Source organism: Podarcis cretensis (assembly GCF_951804945.1).
Source record: "Podarcis cretensis genome assembly, chromosome: 4".
Taxonomy (NCBI): domain Eukaryota; kingdom Metazoa; phylum Chordata; class Lepidosauria; order Squamata; family Lacertidae; genus Podarcis; species Podarcis cretensis.
This window is the reverse complement of record NC_137173.1, coordinates 28,665,980-28,685,238: the sequence shown is the minus strand read 5'-3', so window position 1 is coordinate 28,685,238 and position 19,259 is coordinate 28,665,980. Positions and strand designations below refer to the sequence as shown.

General features: G+C 42.9%; 1 protein-coding gene across 4 annotated transcripts in view; it reads left to right on the top strand.

Annotated features, from left to right (window-relative positions):
• Positions 1 to 19,259, top strand: part of STARD13 (StAR related lipid transfer domain containing 13) — a 157,484-nt gene that overhangs the window by 86,577 nt on the left and 51,648 nt on the right. The window contains exon 1 of one of the 4 annotated variants that reach the window (XM_079973370.1): positions 4,743 to 5,131. The exons of the other annotated variants lie outside the window; for them this stretch is intronic. The gene's annotated coding sequence lies outside the window, so the exon portion shown is untranslated. Of the gene's footprint in view, positions 1 to 4,742; positions 5,132 to 19,259 lie in introns of those variants that run through there. 4 annotated transcript variants of the gene reach the window in all.

The window sequence follows — 19,259 nt, the reverse complement described above, 5'->3', positions numbered from 1 at the left end:
TGTCTTCCACTGCCTCCCGCAGTTTGGTCAGACTCATGTTTGTAGCTTCGAAGACACTATCCAACCATCTCGTCCTCTGTCGTCCCCTTCTCCTTGTGCCCTCCATCTTTCCCAACATCAGGGTCTTTTCCAGGGAATCTTCTTGCAGTCCATGGGACTCTCAAGAGTCTCCTCCAGCACCATAATTCAAAAACATCAATTCTTCGGCGATCAGCCTTCTTTATGGTCCAGCTCTCACTTCCATACATCACTACTGAGAAAACCATAGCTTTAACTATACGGACCTTTGTTGGCAAGGTGATGTCTCTGCTTTTTAAAATGCTGTCTAGGTTTGCCATTGCTTTTCTCCCAAGAAGCAGGCGTCTTTTAATTTCATGACTGCTGTCACCATCTGCAGTGATCATGGAGCCCAAGAAAGTAAAATCTCTCACTGCCTCCATTTCTTCCCCTTCTATTTGCCAGGAGGTGATGGGCCCAGTGGCCATGATCTTCGTTTTTTTGATGTTGAGCTTCAGACCATATTTTGCGCTCTCCTCTTTCACCCTCATTAAAAGGTTCTTTAATTCCTCCTCACTTTCTGCCATCAGTGTTGTGTCATCTGCATATCTGAGGTTGTTGATATTTCTTCCGGCAATCTTAATTCCGGCTATGTATTAATACCATGAGGATAAGTGAAACAAAGTTTGTCTGTCTTTACTGAAGCCAGAGTCAGTGACATGCAGCTCCACACACCCATCAGTCTCCTGCACATGGAAGAATGACCACCTCATATTCACAGGGAGAAGTGGTTGTCTTGAAATAGCCTCTGCAGCAAAATATCCTCTCCAAATTTTACCAAGTTACATGTCTTAAGGTTATCAGCCAAGGAAGACTTCCACGTTCATGTCCCATGCAGGTTCTGGAATTTTTTATTTCATGAGGTAGCAACTGCTAGAGAAAACCGTTTGGAAATTAGCTGAGTTTCCCACCATGAAAATAAAGTAATTTGCAAGCTGAAGATTAAGCGACTTGGCGTATAGCAAGCTAGTAGTAGAGCTCTGTGCTGTAATAATTCCTTCTGACTGGTTACACCAGCTGGAGAGTTAGAAATCTAGATGAGCAACCCATTAACAGGCCTTTTCAGTGATGGCTCACAACTTGTAGAATGTTCTCCCCAAGGAAGCTACTTTTAGGTGCCAGGCAAAAAAGTTTCATTTCAGCCAGGCTTTTGGCCTTTAGCTTAGAAAGTTTTAGATATGATGGCCTTCTTTAGTGGGTGGGATATGTTAGCTAACATTTTATGTATGTGATTTTTTTTGTGGGGGGTGCTTTTATTCTATTTTAGTTTTATATTGGTTTTAGTTTTTGTATTATATTGTAAGTCATTTGAGTTTACTTTTTGTAAATGAAAAAAGCAACCAATAAGTGTAATTAATAATAAGAAATCTGTGCCATTTGAAGCATCACAATCCTGCGTTTATAAAGCACTTTGTATCCTAAAAGTAATTAATAAATCATTAATAATTCAAGCAGCATCTGAGAACCAAGCAAAACTCTCTCTGGAAACTCCCATCCCTGCCTAGTCCAGACTTAGCAGCAATGAATCACATTTTAAGTCCATACGCTTGGCTTTAAAAAATAATTCCATTTGCCCATAAAGATGTATCCAGGACCAGCCTTAAATAACCTCATGTCCTCCTGATGTTCGGTGACTACAGATTCTTTTGGCACTTGGAGGGTAGCAAATTGATGAAGGCTGCCCTGGATCACAATTCAGGCTTTTTCAGTATCTGGCTTGTTGCCCGTTAATAATTGTCACAAGGCCGGTCATGGGTTCAATGTTGTATCAAAATAAAGTTGTTCTGCAACAAGTCGTCTTGCTGAATAAAACACTGGGCTGCACCTTACATCCTTGCTTAGGGCTGTTTTCCATGTTACTTTTCTGTATTGCATACGGTTAAAACAGATGTGAGAAGGCATCCAGAAAATGGGTATGCTTGTTTGTAAAGAGAGAATTGTCCAAGTCTGAAAATATGTGTTTGGCATACGAACTGCCTTACACCAACTCAAGACTGTTTTTGTGTATAGCCGAATATCTGAGAGGCAGCACCCTACTGTTTTCCTAGCCGTGCTGGTGAGACCTTATAACTGGAGGTTCGAGGGACTGAACTCAGCATTGGATGCGAAGCATGTGCTGTGCCATGCAACTGCAGCATGTCAGAGGCTTAATGCTGTCCAGCTGGCATAGATAAGACTCCGGGCTCCCAGCCAGTTCCAAACTATTTGATTTATTTGACAAAGTTCAAACGTACATCTCCAGCGTTTCAATTAGCATCCGTCCCGTTGTTGCACAGTTGCCGCCTCTAATCTTTCTTCTTCCTTTTCCGTACCCAGCATGCAAGTCTGCGGAAACTCCTCCCCTGATTTCCTCTGTGTTCAGAATGACTTGTTCCAGGCTCATCCTCCTCCCCCTCTACGTCAGACCCACTGTCAGACGACAGGCTGCTGATAATCTCTTTAGGCTATCTATAACTGCTGGTTTCTGTCCTTTCATCTTTTCCCGTTTGCCTCTCCCTGACACAGCATACACCTCCAACATGCTACATGCTTGTGTCTGATTCTTCAAATTGTCTTGCATGTACTGTATAAGGTCCAATCCTAGTCATGTGCCCTACTTTACCCAGGTCAGCCTTATTGAAAGGCTATTTGAGGACAGTCCCACATTTGAAGGTCCATGTTGTTAAATTCCAGTTGAAAGCAAGGGCCTTGAGGGTGTCCATCAATAGTTAAGACCTCTAGAGGACATCAAGCAGTTACAAAGGTCACCTGGGCACAGTCTTACCCACTATGACAATGTTTATGTCTATCTATATAGAACATTTCAATTTAAATTATTGTATTTATTTCTAAAGTTTCATCTTTACATATAAACCTAGAACAAGGTTTCCCAGACTGGGGTCTCCAGCTGTTTTTGGACTACCATTCACATCATCCCTGACCACTGGTCCTGCTGGCTAGGGATGATGGGAGTTGTAGTCCAAAAACAGCTGGAGACCCAAGTCTGGAAAACCCTCAACTAGTGTATGCACATGTTATGAAAATCTGTTCTCTTTGCCCTCTTTTCTTTCTTTTTTTTGGTGATGTGTAAGTGACCTCTCTAGTCCCTCTCAATTTAAGCACTAGAATGCGCAATGATAAGGATTTTGCGTAGCAGGTCTTAGGGGGCCAGGTCTTGATCCTTGGAAGACTGGTGTAGATGGATCAGTGTTGTCCCTACTTCCACATATTTCATGAATGAGCAGCTCATCAGGATGGTTTGCAGAGCAGTTTTGGAAAATAAACATCGTGAGACAGCTTACTCAGCTATTTCCTGTGACTCCTACAGACTTTGTACAACTGTGATCGTAACAAAGGAAGTGATCTTCCAACTCAAGTGCTGGCAGACAAAGTAAATGTGGGTTGAAATTAGTAGCAATTATTCTTACTATTTAATATAATTTATTTTCAGCTATAGCACCTTTCCACAAACATTCAGGGTAGTTTACAATTTAAAAAAACCAAAAATACCAAAAAGATCTGTAAAACTACAGAGCAAACTAAAATTGACTTTTAAAATTCTAAATAGGAGTGGTAGTATGCATGGCAGCTTAAAGTTTTTATCCTACTGGAATAAACTATCTTCACTGTCCCTAAAAGCAAGTAGCACTAGAGCAGGCTTCCCCAACCTTTGGCCCTCCAGATGTTTTGGACTACAATTCCTGTCATCCCCGACCACTGGTCCTGTTAGCTAGGGATCATGGGAGTTGTGGGCTAAAACATCTGGAGGGCCGCAGGTTGGGGATGCCTGCACTAGAGCCAGGTGGACCTCCCTTGAATGACTGTTCCAGATCTTTGGCACCACAGCTGAAAAGGCCCTGTTTCAAATGCTCATCCACCATGTTTTAACAGCAGGAGGAACCGAAGCAGGGTCTCCAAAGATGAGCAAAGCTGCCAAGCATTTCTCAAGATGTTTTAGTGCCAGGCCATTTGGTGTCTTAAATTAGGTCGAAACCAGTACCTTGAATTAAGTCCAAAAACAATCTGGAAAACCAGGGAAGCTGTATAAGATTGCTGTACTGGCTCTGGTCAGAACTCTGACAACTGTGTTTTGAACCAAATGAAGTTTCCATAGTGTCTTCAAGGGCACTCTCACACATCACATGTGTCGAATCTAGCAGTGGCTTAATGACTGAGACAAAGACCGATTTCTATTTTTAAAAGGTGTCATTGGCATATAAGACAAAGAGGGTGAAAAGCATTCCTAGCAAGCACTGCCACCTTGCAGGGCCAGATTGCAAGATCATTTCCAAACTGAGAACCAGCTGCCCAGAGGAATGCAGGTTGCATTCACCAGAATAGTACCCCCATCTTGTGTGAATTAACCTTCAGTTTGTTCACCGTCATGACGTCATGACGTCAACCAGTGCCAAAATGCAACCAGCTTAGGACTTCCCCGGCTTCACTGGGATTAGAAGACAGAAATGAGAGGTAGAGCTGAGTGTCATTTGCATAGTGACCTAGACCACTGGTGGTATGCATTTTTTAAAGTACTGCTTAGTATAAACTGTGCAGTGTGTTTTGCCTCACACTGGCATTAGGATAGGGAAGTATTGTATTCCATTGACATAGCTCTTCGGGCTTGAAGGTCACAGCTCTCTTGTCATGACTTCTCCATATTATTGATTTGACTGCGCACTTGACTTTCATGTGCACCTCATTAAGATGAGTAATTGTTTTCCAAGTTGCAAGTGGAGGTGCAGGTCTCTTCATGGTATAATTGCATGATTTACCCTGAGCAGCCAGTGGTAAGAGAAATGTTTTACAGAAGATCCAGCTGTGAGTTTTCATTTCTTCAGGAACGGGAGGCGGGACTAGAAACCAACCTAAATCCAGGCAGGGCATTGATCAGACCAGAAATGATGTAGAGAGCACACAGCCCTGCAGACAGCCTCGTGGAAATATTAACTGGCAGAGATAACCAAGAGGAAATGCTCAGTGGCAGAGTGAAACCATCTGTCAGATTCCGAACAGTTCTTCTCAATAAGCAGAAAATGAAATCGAGAAGGGATTGTGTTTAACGGAACAGCGGAGCCTTGGGATATTTGTACACAAAGTAAGTTTTCATCCTCCAGTAATTATGTGTTTATTAGTACAATAACTAATGCCATTTGAAGTGCTCTTCAGTTTGGAAAGGGGGGAAAACGAGCTTATCTTCTCTGTACTTCCTCTGTACTTTAAAGGTTTTAAACATACATTAGATATGCGACCAAGTTTATCGTGAAGCTGCTTATTTAAAACAATTTGCAAACAAGCTTTTGAATTGCTCATAGTGCATGTTGTAGAGTGGTTTTGATGATCTTGTTTGAGAGGCACCTTCTCTGTGGTAAAGACTTATTTTAGAATCAGTCATACTGGCAGTACTGATTAGGAGCACGCCTAGTATATAAGTAATGAAAAGGGAGAATATAATCTGTCTTTGGAGGGTTGAGAAAAATTGTATGCTTATCCCATATTTATCCTGAGATAAACAAAAAGAAACTACAAACAGTATATCAAAATAAATCCTATCCTTTCTGTGATTATTGATAATATGGCCATTAAGAAGAATGTCTCGAGTGAGTTTTGAAAAGAATAAATGCATGTGGTTCAAAAGTATTTTCAAAGTTTATGTGCATCCAGTCTTCGAAAGACCTCATGCTTTTCTATATTTTCTTTATTTAAAATATTTTATTTTGCATTTCAACAAGGTTTTCAAGGTGATTGTTTTTATATTTTCATAAGTGAAACTGTGACATGCCAATTGCAAGAACTGTGTACCAATTTATTCAGGGGTCTTGGTGGGTGCCAGCCACCTAATTTCTAATGGCTTGAGATGGAGGTGATAATAAGAAGCAGAAAGTGCTTTCATTTACCCTATGGAAGACCCTAGAAATTGGTTTTATTTGGCACCAAACAATCCTGCTACAGTTTTGCACAGCAATGACACTTTTGTTGTGGTAGGTTTCATGCACTATCTGCTCTCGGCCAGAAGTGGAAGCTTTAGCTGTAAACTCTCCTTTTTTATAAAAACAACAACACACACACACACACACTCAATGTTATGGCCCAATATGGATGACAAAACATTGTAGCATGTGTGGGAAAATGGCTGCAGTCCAATGTCTGGAATCATTTATCTTCTGGTAGAGTTTGGAAGATGACTGTTTTATGCATTTTACAGAACTCTCCGCTGATTGATGTCATTTACTTAGGGGGGAGGATGCCCTGTTGTTGCGAACAGGGATGAATGGGGTGGAGGGGGAGTATCACACTCTTGGTACTATTTAACTATCAAACAATAATAGTAGGAGCAGAGTGGGTTGCATCCTGTCCCTGATGCACTTCTTTTTTTAAAGCTTTGGGCACATTTATGTTTAGTTTTTGACAGTCACATAGATCTATCTGAACGCTTCTTAAACATAAAATCCTTCTCTTTTTCAGCTTTGGGAACTGCTGAGCCAAGGATAGGGGTTCCCATCTTTTTCACTTAAAGGGTTTTTCCCTAGAATTGCTGCTGATTTTATTGTCGAGATTGGTGGGGAACAGAAACAATGGTGCATTCGTGCAGTTTGTGTTCGCTGTGTCTTAGCACTTGTCCTTTGCCCGCCAAGACATTTCCATTCATTTTGCCAGGATTCAGTAAAGAGGTTGCATCATAATGTGGTTGCCACACATCTAAATCCCATGATAGTTTGGCCATGTGCTACATGCAGTCCTTAAAATTACTAGAGTTTATATGTGTGGTGTTGTTGTTTTTAATGGTTCAGCAGGGGCTTTAGGTTTTTGACACATTAGTTTTACTCAAGAGGAGTCTAAGGCTGACTACACACTATACTCTGTGTGCAGAACACGCCCACTTCTGGTTTGGGAAGTGGCGTACAAACGTTGGCCACAAAAATCTTATCTTGTGGCTATCTTGAGGTCTATCTACCTTTGTTGTTTCTTAGGAAATGATGCGTTTTGATGCTTTTCACCTTCAGTCCTAATTGAGACAAAGGACAACCTAGCTATACTGCAAGCCCAAGAAAGCAGGCTGATAATGCCAATTTCTCTATCTTCCTGTCAGCATGCTTTTGATACTGTGCATGTCTCGAAATCATTTGTTCCCTTCTCCTAGCCCCCTCACTTGGCTATCCGTGTCATACGTTGAAACTGATATTTGCTGTACACCACCTATTTCCTCCAATCTTGACTTTGACGTCATTGGCATCAGATTGCAGGGTGGTGAATGAATGGGCCCTGTGTGGTACATGCATATGTGTTTGCTAATTAGATGGGCTGTTTCTGTATTCAGAGCCCCCTTTCCAAGACAAAAGGTTGGATTGATTTATTTTCCATTTTTGACTGGAAGTCACTTCATGGGAAAGCCACTAACAAGAGAAGCTACAAAGGGCATTTTGCACAGATAAGTTAGCAAGGCAGAAATGCAAGGGAAAGAGGAATAATGGAACATTGCTTTGCTCCATCCTAGATTGTTGTGATTGAGGCTTTTCAGACGGGAAAGAGAATCTCACCACATACAAACCCCATCTGTTTGTTTCTTCAAAAAGGTTCTTCTAACTATAATACTTTGTTCGCCTTTCACATATTTCCGCTGCTCTGGAAAAGAAGCTGCAGCTATCTCAAGGAGAATTAGCCCACAAGTATTTTATTTTAATCCTAGGTTGCTAAGCAGAAGTGCACAGGCTTCGGGTCCTTCGAGCCTTTCTTATCAGGTGAACAATTATCAAGCAAAGGCTGGAATGTTATTTTAAAATATTGTAAGCTGTAACTGTAATGTAAACTTTTTAGTCATATGCTATCTTCCATTTAATCATTTCCGGTGTGAAAGACAAAACTCTGGCAAAGACATCTCATAAAGTTTGCCCCTACGTATCTTAGAGCTATACATTTTTTCCACTGGACTTTTATTTTTTACATTAATTTGTAAAGAAGGCTGATCGCCGAAGAATTGATGCTTTTGAATTATGGTGCTGGAGGAGACTCTTGAGAGTCCCATGGACTGCAAGAAGATCAAACCTATTCATTCTGAAGGAAATCAGCCCTGAGTGCTCACTGGAAGGACAGATCCTGAAGCTGAGACTCCAATACTTTGGCCACCTCATGAGAAGAGAAGACTCGCTGGAAAAGACCCTGATGTTGGGAAAGATGGAGGGCACAAGGAGAAGGGGACGACAGAGGACGAGATGGTTGGACAGTGTTCTCGAAGCTACCAACATGAGTTTGACCAAACTGCGGGAGGCAGTGGAAGACAGAATTGCCTGTCGTGCTCTGGTCCATGGGGTCACAAAGAGTCGGACACGACTAAACGACTAAGCAACAACAACAAACTTGTAAATTTAATTCCATAAAAGAGATCGTCCCTGTTGACCCTATGAAATGTCAAGTAAAGTTGATATACCAATCTTTAGTAGTTGAAATAAGCTGACGAGTAGTGAAAAAACACGCAGTGGATAACATTGCTACATCCTCCCCATTAACCCCAAGCAGCGAGAAGTTTCAGGGTCAGTGCTTACCTGAGTCTGACTTCCTTTTGAAGGAGAGAAGCCTGGAGACTTATAGTGATTTTCAATATTTGGATGTATTTTCAAAAATACAAGCTGAGTGTAGATGGATATATATACCTTAAGCATTTTATAGGCAGCAAGACAATTGCTTTCTGAAGACCCCCCCCCCCAGAGAATCAGCTTGGCACCCCTAAAGGTGTCTCTCCCCAATTCAGCTCTTAGTTCAGCTATTTCTGCCCCTTTATGTGTCCCTGTCTTCTTATTCTAATTTCTTTGTAACAATATATATTGTATGTATACCCAAGCACCTCAGTACAATGATATGAAGTGGCTAGTTTCCACGTCCAGATTTATTCTATAAGGGCTTAATAGGCTGCTGTCATTCATTTAAGGGAATCTTAAGGAACTGGAATAGCTTTCTGGAAGTCTGGAGGCTCTCAGAGTCCAGACATTCAGCTACAACTTCCATCATGCCTGGACCTGGGCCATGTTTGCTAGGGCTGATGGGAGTCATAGTTCAGCAACAGCTGGTGGTCTGTTGGTCCTCTACTCCTGATCTAACATTGCTAACTCTGATTGGTGGCAGCTGTCAGATGTTCTCAGGCAGAGATCTTCTCCCCAGCTCTATGACTTGGACCTTCTACATACCAGGCATCTGCGCTCTCTCTCTCTCTCTCTCTCTCTCTCTCTCTCTCTCTCTCTCTATCTCTCTGAGTTGTGGCTCATCCCCATCTTCCCCTAAGTGATGCTCAAATATGTATACACTTGAAATTGTATTGTCCAGATAGGCAGCAACACAACAGATGATCTCTTTAGCTGAATCTGGGTCTCTGAATATACAGTATGCAGTTCTATAAGCAAATTGCATGAATTATTCATTTTGACAAACAGATGTTTTCATGAGTAGGCTCTCTTGGGAATCACACCGGTGTATATAAAATGTTATAACTAGCTCTTGTGGGAAAGGGAAAGGGAAGCAGTTTTTTATGTCTGGTATGGAGAACACTTGTTTGGAACATAGCCTTCTATAGCCCTCATCCTAGTTGCTTCTTGGATAAAGAATAGTGAAGTCAGTCCACTACCTTTTAAATGGTTTACAAATTTCTATAAAAGACCAGATCAGTATTTTGTGGGAATATCTTGGCAATCCCACCACCCTTTTAGTTGACTCAGCCAACAGCCGCTCATTGTACTTCTTTAAGCTTCCTGGCAACACTGCCCTACAGAACCATAGATTTTTTGGGTTCATAATGATATGGATGAGTTCAGTAAGTCTGACTATAAAATCTGGAGCAAGTCCCCTCCTCACTATAGCTAAACATATTAACCATTTATACCAGATACAGATAGGTAGCCGTGTTGGTCTGCCATAGTCAAAACAAAATAAAAATATTCCTTCCAGTAGCACCTTAAAGACCAACTAAGTTAGTTCTTGGTATGAATGCACACGAAAGCTCATACCAAGAACTAATTTAGTTGGTCTTTAAGGTGCTACTGGAAGGAATTTTTTTATTTATACCAGAGTAATTTGAGATTGCTCAGTGTTTGAAGATCACAGGCTAAGACTGCAGTCTTACGTATTACTTGCACACAATATGTTTTTGTGGCACTCATTTCAGCTGCCCGCGCAGCAAAATTCTAAGCATGTTCTCTCAGAAACAAATTCCCCTATGTTCAGTGAGTATACTTCCTACTAACTGTTTGGGGTTGTTGCCTTTAAGCTTAAGCCCATAGGTCTAGCCCTAAACTGCTTCTCCGTGTGTCATGTTCCAAGTTATTTCAGGTGGACTGTTCCACAATGCAGGCATATCCCATCATTGTTGGTCCCAATCAAGATAAAGTTAGTCATCTCTTAAGTCCCACTGAAAGCAATGGGGCCTGGAATTCGTCTTGAGGGTGAGAATTGTGCCAATCCTTTGGGTGTGGGCCCCTCACACACTATTTTATACATACACTGAGGAGGTGTGTAGATGCAGTCCTCGCCATGTAGAGTGAATCTTTTTTCAAATGAGTTTCTGGATGTCTTCTTGGCTTTACACAAGTCCTCTACGTTGCTCCTCATCTTGCCTCTCTCCCACCTTTCCTAGCTAGTATACCCGATGTATGCATGCCTTTTTCTCTTTCCCCTCCCTGCTGTCTGATGGGCTGTTGGTTGCCCACTCCTGCCCTCAGTACAGATTACAGACCAGCTGAGTCTCCCACTTCAGGTGAGAAAGACTCCAGATTTTGGGACTGATACCCCTTCCTCTTGCTTTGAATTCTAATGTCCAGCTGCCTTTGTTCTTCTCAGTTCCACCTTCATTTGGTTTCCCAAACAATATTGTTGACAATTCATGTGATCCAAAGCTGGCAAGGGCAGCGAAACGATTTGCTTTGATCTACCAACACAAGAGCCATGTTTGCAAGATCAAAGTCAACTGCTTTGCTACGCCACTCAAGTCCTGGGCAATCCAATAAGCACTTTGCAAAACAGCTAAATACATTTAACACAATAATGTACTTTTTAACCCGCAGAATTCCTGACTCATTCATCACATCCGAGATTTGGGTTAGAGGGATGGCATCCATGCAGACTTGAGTTCGGGCCGCTCTCTTTGCATATTCTGAATGATGTCAGAATAATCCTTAGAAATATGAAACATTCCAAACATTTGAAATTTTAGAACTATTGCAGTGATTAGCAAATCCATCAGAGGTTTTATGCCACGAGACACCAGTCATTCACGGCACCCTTCCCTGCTCATCTGAGTAGTAGTAGTCTCCTAGCAAACAGCCAAGAAGCAAAAATCTACCTAGGCATTTTTTCAAGGCAGAGAGAGACACACAGAGAGAGAACCGACAGCATTTTCAACAATCTGGAATGCCTCTCCTAGCTTTTCAGAGCAGGTACCAAGATAGCACCATGTTATTGATGTCAAGGAGAACCAGAGTGGTGAAGTGGTTAGAGATCTAGACTGGAACTTGGGAGACCAGGGTTCAAATCTCCACTCAGACATAACATTCCGTCTCTCAGCCTAAACTACCTTATAGAGCTGTTGTGAGGATAATGTGAGGAAGAGGGGAAATAAATGCAAATTCAAGGAAGAGGAAGAGGGTAGCATATGAAAGAGGAAGTAAGACAGGAAGGACACAGGCAGGAAGAGTGAAAGGGTGGGCAAGTGGTCATTAAAAATGCATATATTAAGTGAAAGTTTGTTTTACGCAGAGGGACGTAATACCCAGAATACACACATGCACACATTTCTTGGAAATTAAATATAATAGTGTTTTCTTAAGAACATTTAGCTGAATTACAAGAATTGTCGTCAGGGGACAAAACCCACATTCATTCCATTGTATGCCTTGGGCTTGGACTTGTGTATCCCCTATGTGGAATGTTTGGTATTTGGTGCTTTGTTTTTGTGGATGGCATTAGTGGGGAAAAGTTGTCTAAAAAAGCAACTCAGGGGGATGGCAAGTAGAGACAAAGACACCATTACGGAGCCTGTGGTTTTAGCGAACTGTTTATCATGCTAACTTAGAGATTGTAGATTGAAATCATGCGGCACACAGTTCTGATGAAAACAAATCAACAACTGGTTTCCTAGCAATGAAGATATGCACAACACTTCCCTTTCATTTAAGGTAAGTCCTTTCTGGGATTTATTGAAGCAAACTTCAATTCAGACACCTTCCTGGCCTTTAAAGGAAGCTTCATTCCAACAACCTCCTGAAGTTCTCTAAAGAAAAGTTACTCATGGGGCTTAATAATTAGCAGATAAACGGGCAGCATTATTAGTTTCAGTAACTCATGGAGGGGAGGGCAGTATTTCATGCCTGAGGACCACCTCTGCCTCCCACTTGTGTTTTTAGACTGGTCTGTGTTGTTGCTCCCTTCTCTGTTCAGTTATCTGTGTTGAAGCACCTAGATTGTGCAGAGAAAGGTAGGGAGACTTCAGTGGAATCCACAAGACCGCCCCTCTCCCCTGGCAGCAAGGAGGGCCAGGAGTTGCAGGACACTACATAGCTCCAAATGAGCAATTTGTTCTAATAAAGTTTGGGAGCAGATTGGGCCTTGTTAAACCTCCCCCTCCCCACCAGACTAAGAGTATAAGTAGAGCCTGCTAGATCAGGCTAATAATAATTATAATTACAATAATTTATTATTTGTACCCCACCCACTTCCAACAAAGATTAAAAATATATTAAAATGTCACACATTAAAAACTTCCCTAAACAGGGCCAACTTCAGATGTCTTCTAAAAGTCAGATAGTTGCTTATTTCCTTGACCTGATGGGAGGGCGTTCCACAGGGAGGGTGCCACTACCGAGAAGGCCCTCTGCCTGGTTCCCTGTAGCTTTGCTTCTCGCAGTGAGAGAACCGCCAGAAGGCCCTCAGCACTGGACCTCAGTGTCTGGGCTGAACAATGGGGGTAAAGACACTCCTTCAGGTATACTGGCCAGTGGTCCATGTAGCCCCACATACTGTTCTCACAGTGGCCAACCAGATGCCTGAGAGTAAGTCTCATCCTGTACCGACTGAGCTATTCCATAGCCTCCTCCTTGGTCCGCCTCCTGAACCACTGAACCAGGGAGGTACTGGGGAGGCCATACAGGCCCTGCTGACTGTCAGCCTCAGTGGACTACTGCTGTCCAACAGAAGGTTCCAACCCCTGAACTGGGTCTTCAGCCTCTGACTCAAGACATGAGAGCAGCCTGATAAAAACAGTAGCTCCGGGGGCCATGAGCAAAGGTAGCAGTCAGGACCCCCCCCCCCATCTGTAATTCAACCAAGACAACTCTGAGTCATTTAAGCAGGATAGATATTTTTTAAGCAGCCTTGTCTGTCCAGTGTTCTTATATACGGTAGGTGTATTTATTGTATCATTCCTACTCTAGAACTACTCAGTGAGGTTTATATTACATCTCACAGTGGGCTGCATATTCCTGTCAATTGCATATGGCGAGGCTTAGCAAATCCTAACTCTGCAGAAAATGTTACCCTCCAGCAAGTAAGCAAGCAGTGCTACAAGGAATGCCAATCGTACAAAGTGCAGCAATTTCCATAGGGGTAGTAAATATAGTGGTTGTTGAACAGATTTTTATAGAATTGATTGTGGATTCATGGGAGGGGAGAGAAGATAACTCTATCAGACCCACAGAAAAAGAAATCAGAAGGTACATTCCTTGGAAAAAGTATACACCTTCATTCCAGCAGCAGTTATTTCCTTGTGTGCCAAACACAAATAGAAGTAGGTTTGATGGCTTCCCAGCTTCAATATGGAAGCACCCAATTTAATACCAATTCACAGCTCTGACCAAGCGGCAATTTTAAAAGGCAGCAAAGCTGTCATTTGCTCATTCACACAGCCAGATCTCTTTTTTAGTCCGTGGTTAATCTGACTAATATCAGCCTCCTTTTGGCACTAGCTTTCATTTTCATTTAACTTTGGCAGCAAGAAAAGGAGGCATTTCATGTGTTTGAAGCCCCAATAGAGGACATTTGAAAACTAGGCAGTAAGACTGTAGTCCTATGTCCCTGTACCTGGGAGTAAGCCCCGCCGAACTCTCTGGGACTTACTTCCAAGTAGACATGCATAGGCTTGCACTTTGAAATGCCATGTACCTTGCAGCTGAAGGCACAAATACAGACCGCTGGTTAAAATCCATGTTGGCTTCACAAGTCACAAGTCTCTAATGAAGTGTGTAACTTCTTGCATACACTGCATTATATGCAGGACTCAGCTACATTAGTAAGGAAACAGTTTTTTGAATGTGTCATAAACATGCAACACCAGATGGCACCAGAGAGTAAAAAAAAATTCTACGCGATTTTCCATAGCTTTTCCCCCTCCTTTTGTTATAATGATTTAATTTCTGACTTATTTATAGTGTGTTTTTCCTGCGTGTAGATCCACCCCAGGTTATCAGACCAGTTGTGGGGAACCTTTGGCCCTCTAAGTATTGCTGAAATACCACTCCCATCAACCTCAGGAAGCATGGTCAATGGCCAGGGTGATGGAAGCTGCAGTTTAGCAACATCTGGAGGCCCAAGGTCCCCACACTTGAGTTAACACTACCCAGCAGAGTAGTCACAACTGTAATATACATTCCATCTGCCTGTAGCCTGGTCTGATTTTTAGCTCAGTGATTTGGCCATTACTTGCTTAAGTGTGTGTGTTTGTTGTTGGCATCTGTCTGTCTTGAGAGACAATGGAATGTGCCTCCAGGGGTGAAGTCAAACCGCTGTGTTAGCAGCACTGAAGTGATCTTCCTGGGGTGCAAATCTGGGCAGTGTATATGAAGGACCTGGGCTGCCCAGGTGACAATAACCTCCTCTGGCCCTTGCTGATGTGGTTCAGGGGATAGCAGAGTAATATGTTTGGCACTAGCTTGGCTGCAGGAATTGCCAGAAGGAGGCATACAAGGCACCATCCGACTATCTTAGGGACTCCACTCTGGATTTGTGTAGGATTTACTCCTTAACCTTTTCTTCTCCCAAAGATATCCTGCAAAGCAGTGGAGGTTTAGGATCAGAGTTTTCCTTCTCCTAGATGGTCTACGTTCCCAGGTTGGCAAGCAATTCCCTCTACAGCACATGCAGAAACTGCCTTCTTGACCCGACTATTGGTCTCATCTGCTCAACCCACCAGAGCTTGTATTTGCATGCAGGGGGAGTCCTTAGCCCAATGAGGGTTTGAGACCCATTGGCTACCCTCCCCTGGTTTAGCCAACCAGTCAAAGCTGTTCCCAGGGTGTGGCCACTGTCGCATGCTTCCAGGAGCCCCACATTAGAGCTGAGTGAAGGGTGGGGACCAAAGGTGGACAAACTACCCCAGAAAGAGCATGACGTGTCCCCCAGAGGTACTACTTCTCCCCTACCCCACAGATGAGGAGGGGACTGCCTGGGAAGGAGAGTCTGAACTGGAAGCATAGTGTTGTCTTACATCAAGGGAAGTCAGTGTGGTGCCCTCCAGATGTTGTTGAACATCATAACCAATATGACCATGGTAAGAAGGGTTGATGGAATTGTAGTCCATATTGGATTGCACCATGTTGGCCAGCCTTAGATGCATTAGATGCCATTATTCACCACTCCTCCTGCAGTGTCCTCTTGGGAAGACAAGGAAATTGGGCAGAACTGCATCTCTGAAGATGCAATGCGGTCTTCTAAGGTTTGCTTCATTAGTCAACTACTAAAAATGCACTGGCATTATCACACCTGGGTTAGTAGTATCTTTGGTCTTCTTAAGTGGTAGCTAGAATTTTTTAACACATTGGGGATGCATAAATGAAGACCTTTGTCTTCATTGAGAAATTGTCCTTACTGTCAACTGCCGTATTTTTCCGTGTATAAGACGATGGTTTTTGCTATAAAAAAAAAATAGGCAAAAATTGGGTGTCGTCTTATACACGGATAGTGAATGCAGAGGGGGGACTTGTGATTAACGGCAGCAGCAAGCAGGAGATTGGCAGCGGCGATTGGGCGGGTGATTGGCAGCTGTGGTAAGGTGGGCAGGCAATTGGTGGCTGTGGCAAGTGGGTGGGTAGCAAGTGGGCAGACAAGTGGCAGCTACGGCGAGGTGTGCGATTGGCAGTGGCTGTGGCAAGCGATTGGCAGTGGCGGGCAGGCGGGTGAGCGATTGGCAGAAGTTGCCTCCCCCCAAAAGCTAAATAACTTAATTTCTTAATTTTGGGTTAAAAAAAATAGGGGGCGTCTTATACACGGAAAAATACAGTAATCCCCGTAGCATATGACCTTAGTATATGTTTTCATTCCAAAATACATCAATTTATTCAAATGTCATTTTGCCCCTACATTTTTGTCTCTATACTGGTGTGTAGTTTGGTGCTTGTTTTCAACTGGATGTACCAAAGTTTGCAATGTTAAAACTACCGAGCAGAAGAAACATACTCTCTCCATTGCCATCAATGGCAATTTTAATTCACTTTAGGTCATATTATGTATACACTTTAGGAGCTGTACATTATAACAATGCGCTGAAGAAGAGGAATGTGTTTTTCTTGGATTGATGCCAAACCCTTAACTTCAGATACCATGTATGAGAAATTTCAACATCTTGTTTTGAGAAATTGTTCCAGGAATCCTGTTGAACAATATGGACCGCATTAATCTAGAAATAAGTTCCTTGTACTTACCAGAAGAAACCGCCATGCAGTTTGCCTATACATTCTCCCATGTCCACTTCCTCTACTCTTCTTATAATAGATTTAATAACCTTCCCACAGATCATTTCCTGGGGCGCAACAGCCATTTGTTGTAGATGGTTAATGGCCTGAGGCTGTACCTCAGGCTGTCAGCTCCTCCTAGTTGCTCATTAATCCTTAGATACACACTCGGCTGCAGACAGAATTCCTCACATCTTCAGCATGTTCTGCCAGCCATATTCTATTTCATGGCCCCATAGTTCTGGACAGATTCACTGGAGTCATTATGCTCCTTTCCCTATACTTATTTTGAAAAGCTCCACATGACTGTGGGGTTTTTTAGCAACATGTGGTTGGTTAGTTGGTTTTGTACTATCCTATTTTTTCTTCTTCTTTGGGAAATAGCATTTTCTTATGCTAAAAAAAGGGGGCATGAGCATATTATCTTAACATATTACAGTGGTACCTTGGGTTAATAACTTAATTCATTCTGGAGGTCCGTTCTTAACCTGAAACTGTTCTTAACCTGAGGTACCACTTTAGCTAATGGGGCCTCTGCCGTGCGATTTCTGTTCTCATCCTGAAACAAAGTTCTTAACCCGAGGTACTATTTCTGCGTTAGCGGAGTCTGTAACCTGAGGTACCATTGTAACAGGTTGGTATGGGAAAAGCTGTGTCTTCAAGAAATCAGGGCCAATTTGTTTAGGGCTATAAAGGTGAACGGCAGCACTTTGAATTGGGACCAGAAGTGGATTGTCAGCCAGTGAATCCAAAACTAATCACTCTAACAGCAAACTCTGGTAGTAAGTGCTGACAGGACTGCACCCAAAGCAGGGCCCCTGAGGAGCACTGGGCTGTGCCGCACTGGGGTTGCCCCTTGCCCGGTTCCCTCTGTCTGTGCCCACTCACTCAGCTCCCTTTGCCAGGTCAGGGATCTCCATGGAAGTCGGTGCCTGTGTGTGAGAGCTTGGTTGCGCCCCCTCTGAAGTTTGCACCCAGGGCCACAGCCCCCCTGGGGCCCCCCATGCTATGCCACTGGAGTGGAGTGACCATTCACTGTGAGCTCCAAGTTGATCATGATACAAACACCCTGGTATTTGCAACCTAATTAGCATCTCGCTTTATTGGCCGAAGGAGCCGGCGTACAGCTTCTGGGTCATGTGGCAACATGACTAAGCCGCTTCTGGCAAACCAGAGCAGCGCACGAAACACCGTTTACCATCCCGCTGGAGTGGTACCTATTTATCTACTTGCACTTTGACGTGCTTTCGAACTGCTAGGTTGGCAGGAGCAGGGACCGAGCAACGGGAGCTCACCCTGTCGCGGGGATTCGAACCACCAACCTTCTGATAGGCAAGTCCTAGGCTCTGTGGTTTAACCAACAGCGCCACCCGTGTCCCTTAATTAGCACCTGTAGTGATATATTAAAAGTATTCACTGAGGGAACAGGTGATAAGATTGAACTTATTTCAGTCTTGAAGATTTAAGTTGTAATTTAGCATTTTGGACTCTCAGTCTGCATTTCCTTTGTCCAAGAATAGCTGCTTTAAGGTCAGCACCACCAGACTGATAAAAGTGGAATTTAATGTACCGGTATTTCTCCCTTAATTAGCATATGAAGGAAGACATGCATTAAATTCCATATTATAGGTTTGGTACTGTAGCTGCCTCCATGCCTAATCTGAACATTACTGCTGCCTTATGTGCTAACCTCCTAATGATGAGGTGACTATTAGCATTACAAATGCTGCAAATGCAAGTTGTAACCCCCCACCCAAAAAAGCTAACTGCAAATGTTTGATGTGGTTCTGCTTCTAAAAGTGTAAAGCATTCAAAGTCAATGTGAATTCATTATGTTACCATGGCTTTTTAAGAAAAGATTCCTGGCCCCCACTAATAGTACTTGCCCCTTTTGAAATGTTAACACTGTTAACATAGTTCCAGTTACAGATAGGTAGCCGTGTTGGTCTGCCATAGTCAAAACAAAAAAAAATCCTTCCAGTAGCACCTTAAAGACCAACTAAGTTAGTTCTTGGTATGAGCTTTCGTGTGCATGCACACTTCTTCAGATACACCTCTCTTGTACCTGCGATACATTGACAATATTTTTATCATCTGGACACATGGTCAACAGACCCTGGACACCTTCCACCAGATGATAAAAATATCGTCAATGTATCGCAGGTACAAGAGAGGTTTGAGTGACGACCTGTTCCTTCAGATCAGATTCGGTGACGACCTGTTCCTTCAGATCAGCGGCACAGCTATGGGCACCCGCATGGCCCCACAGTATGCCAACATCTTCATGGCAGATTTAGAACAACGTTTCCTAAACTCCTACCCACTCAAACCTCTCTTGTACCTGCGATACATTGACGATATTTTTATCATCTGGACACATGGTCAACAGACCCTGGACACCTTCCACCAGAAATTCAATGATTTTCACGCCACAATCAACCTAACAATGAATCAATCTATGCAAGAAATACATTTTTTGGACACTACTATAAAAATACAGGATGGGCGCATAGACACCACCTTATA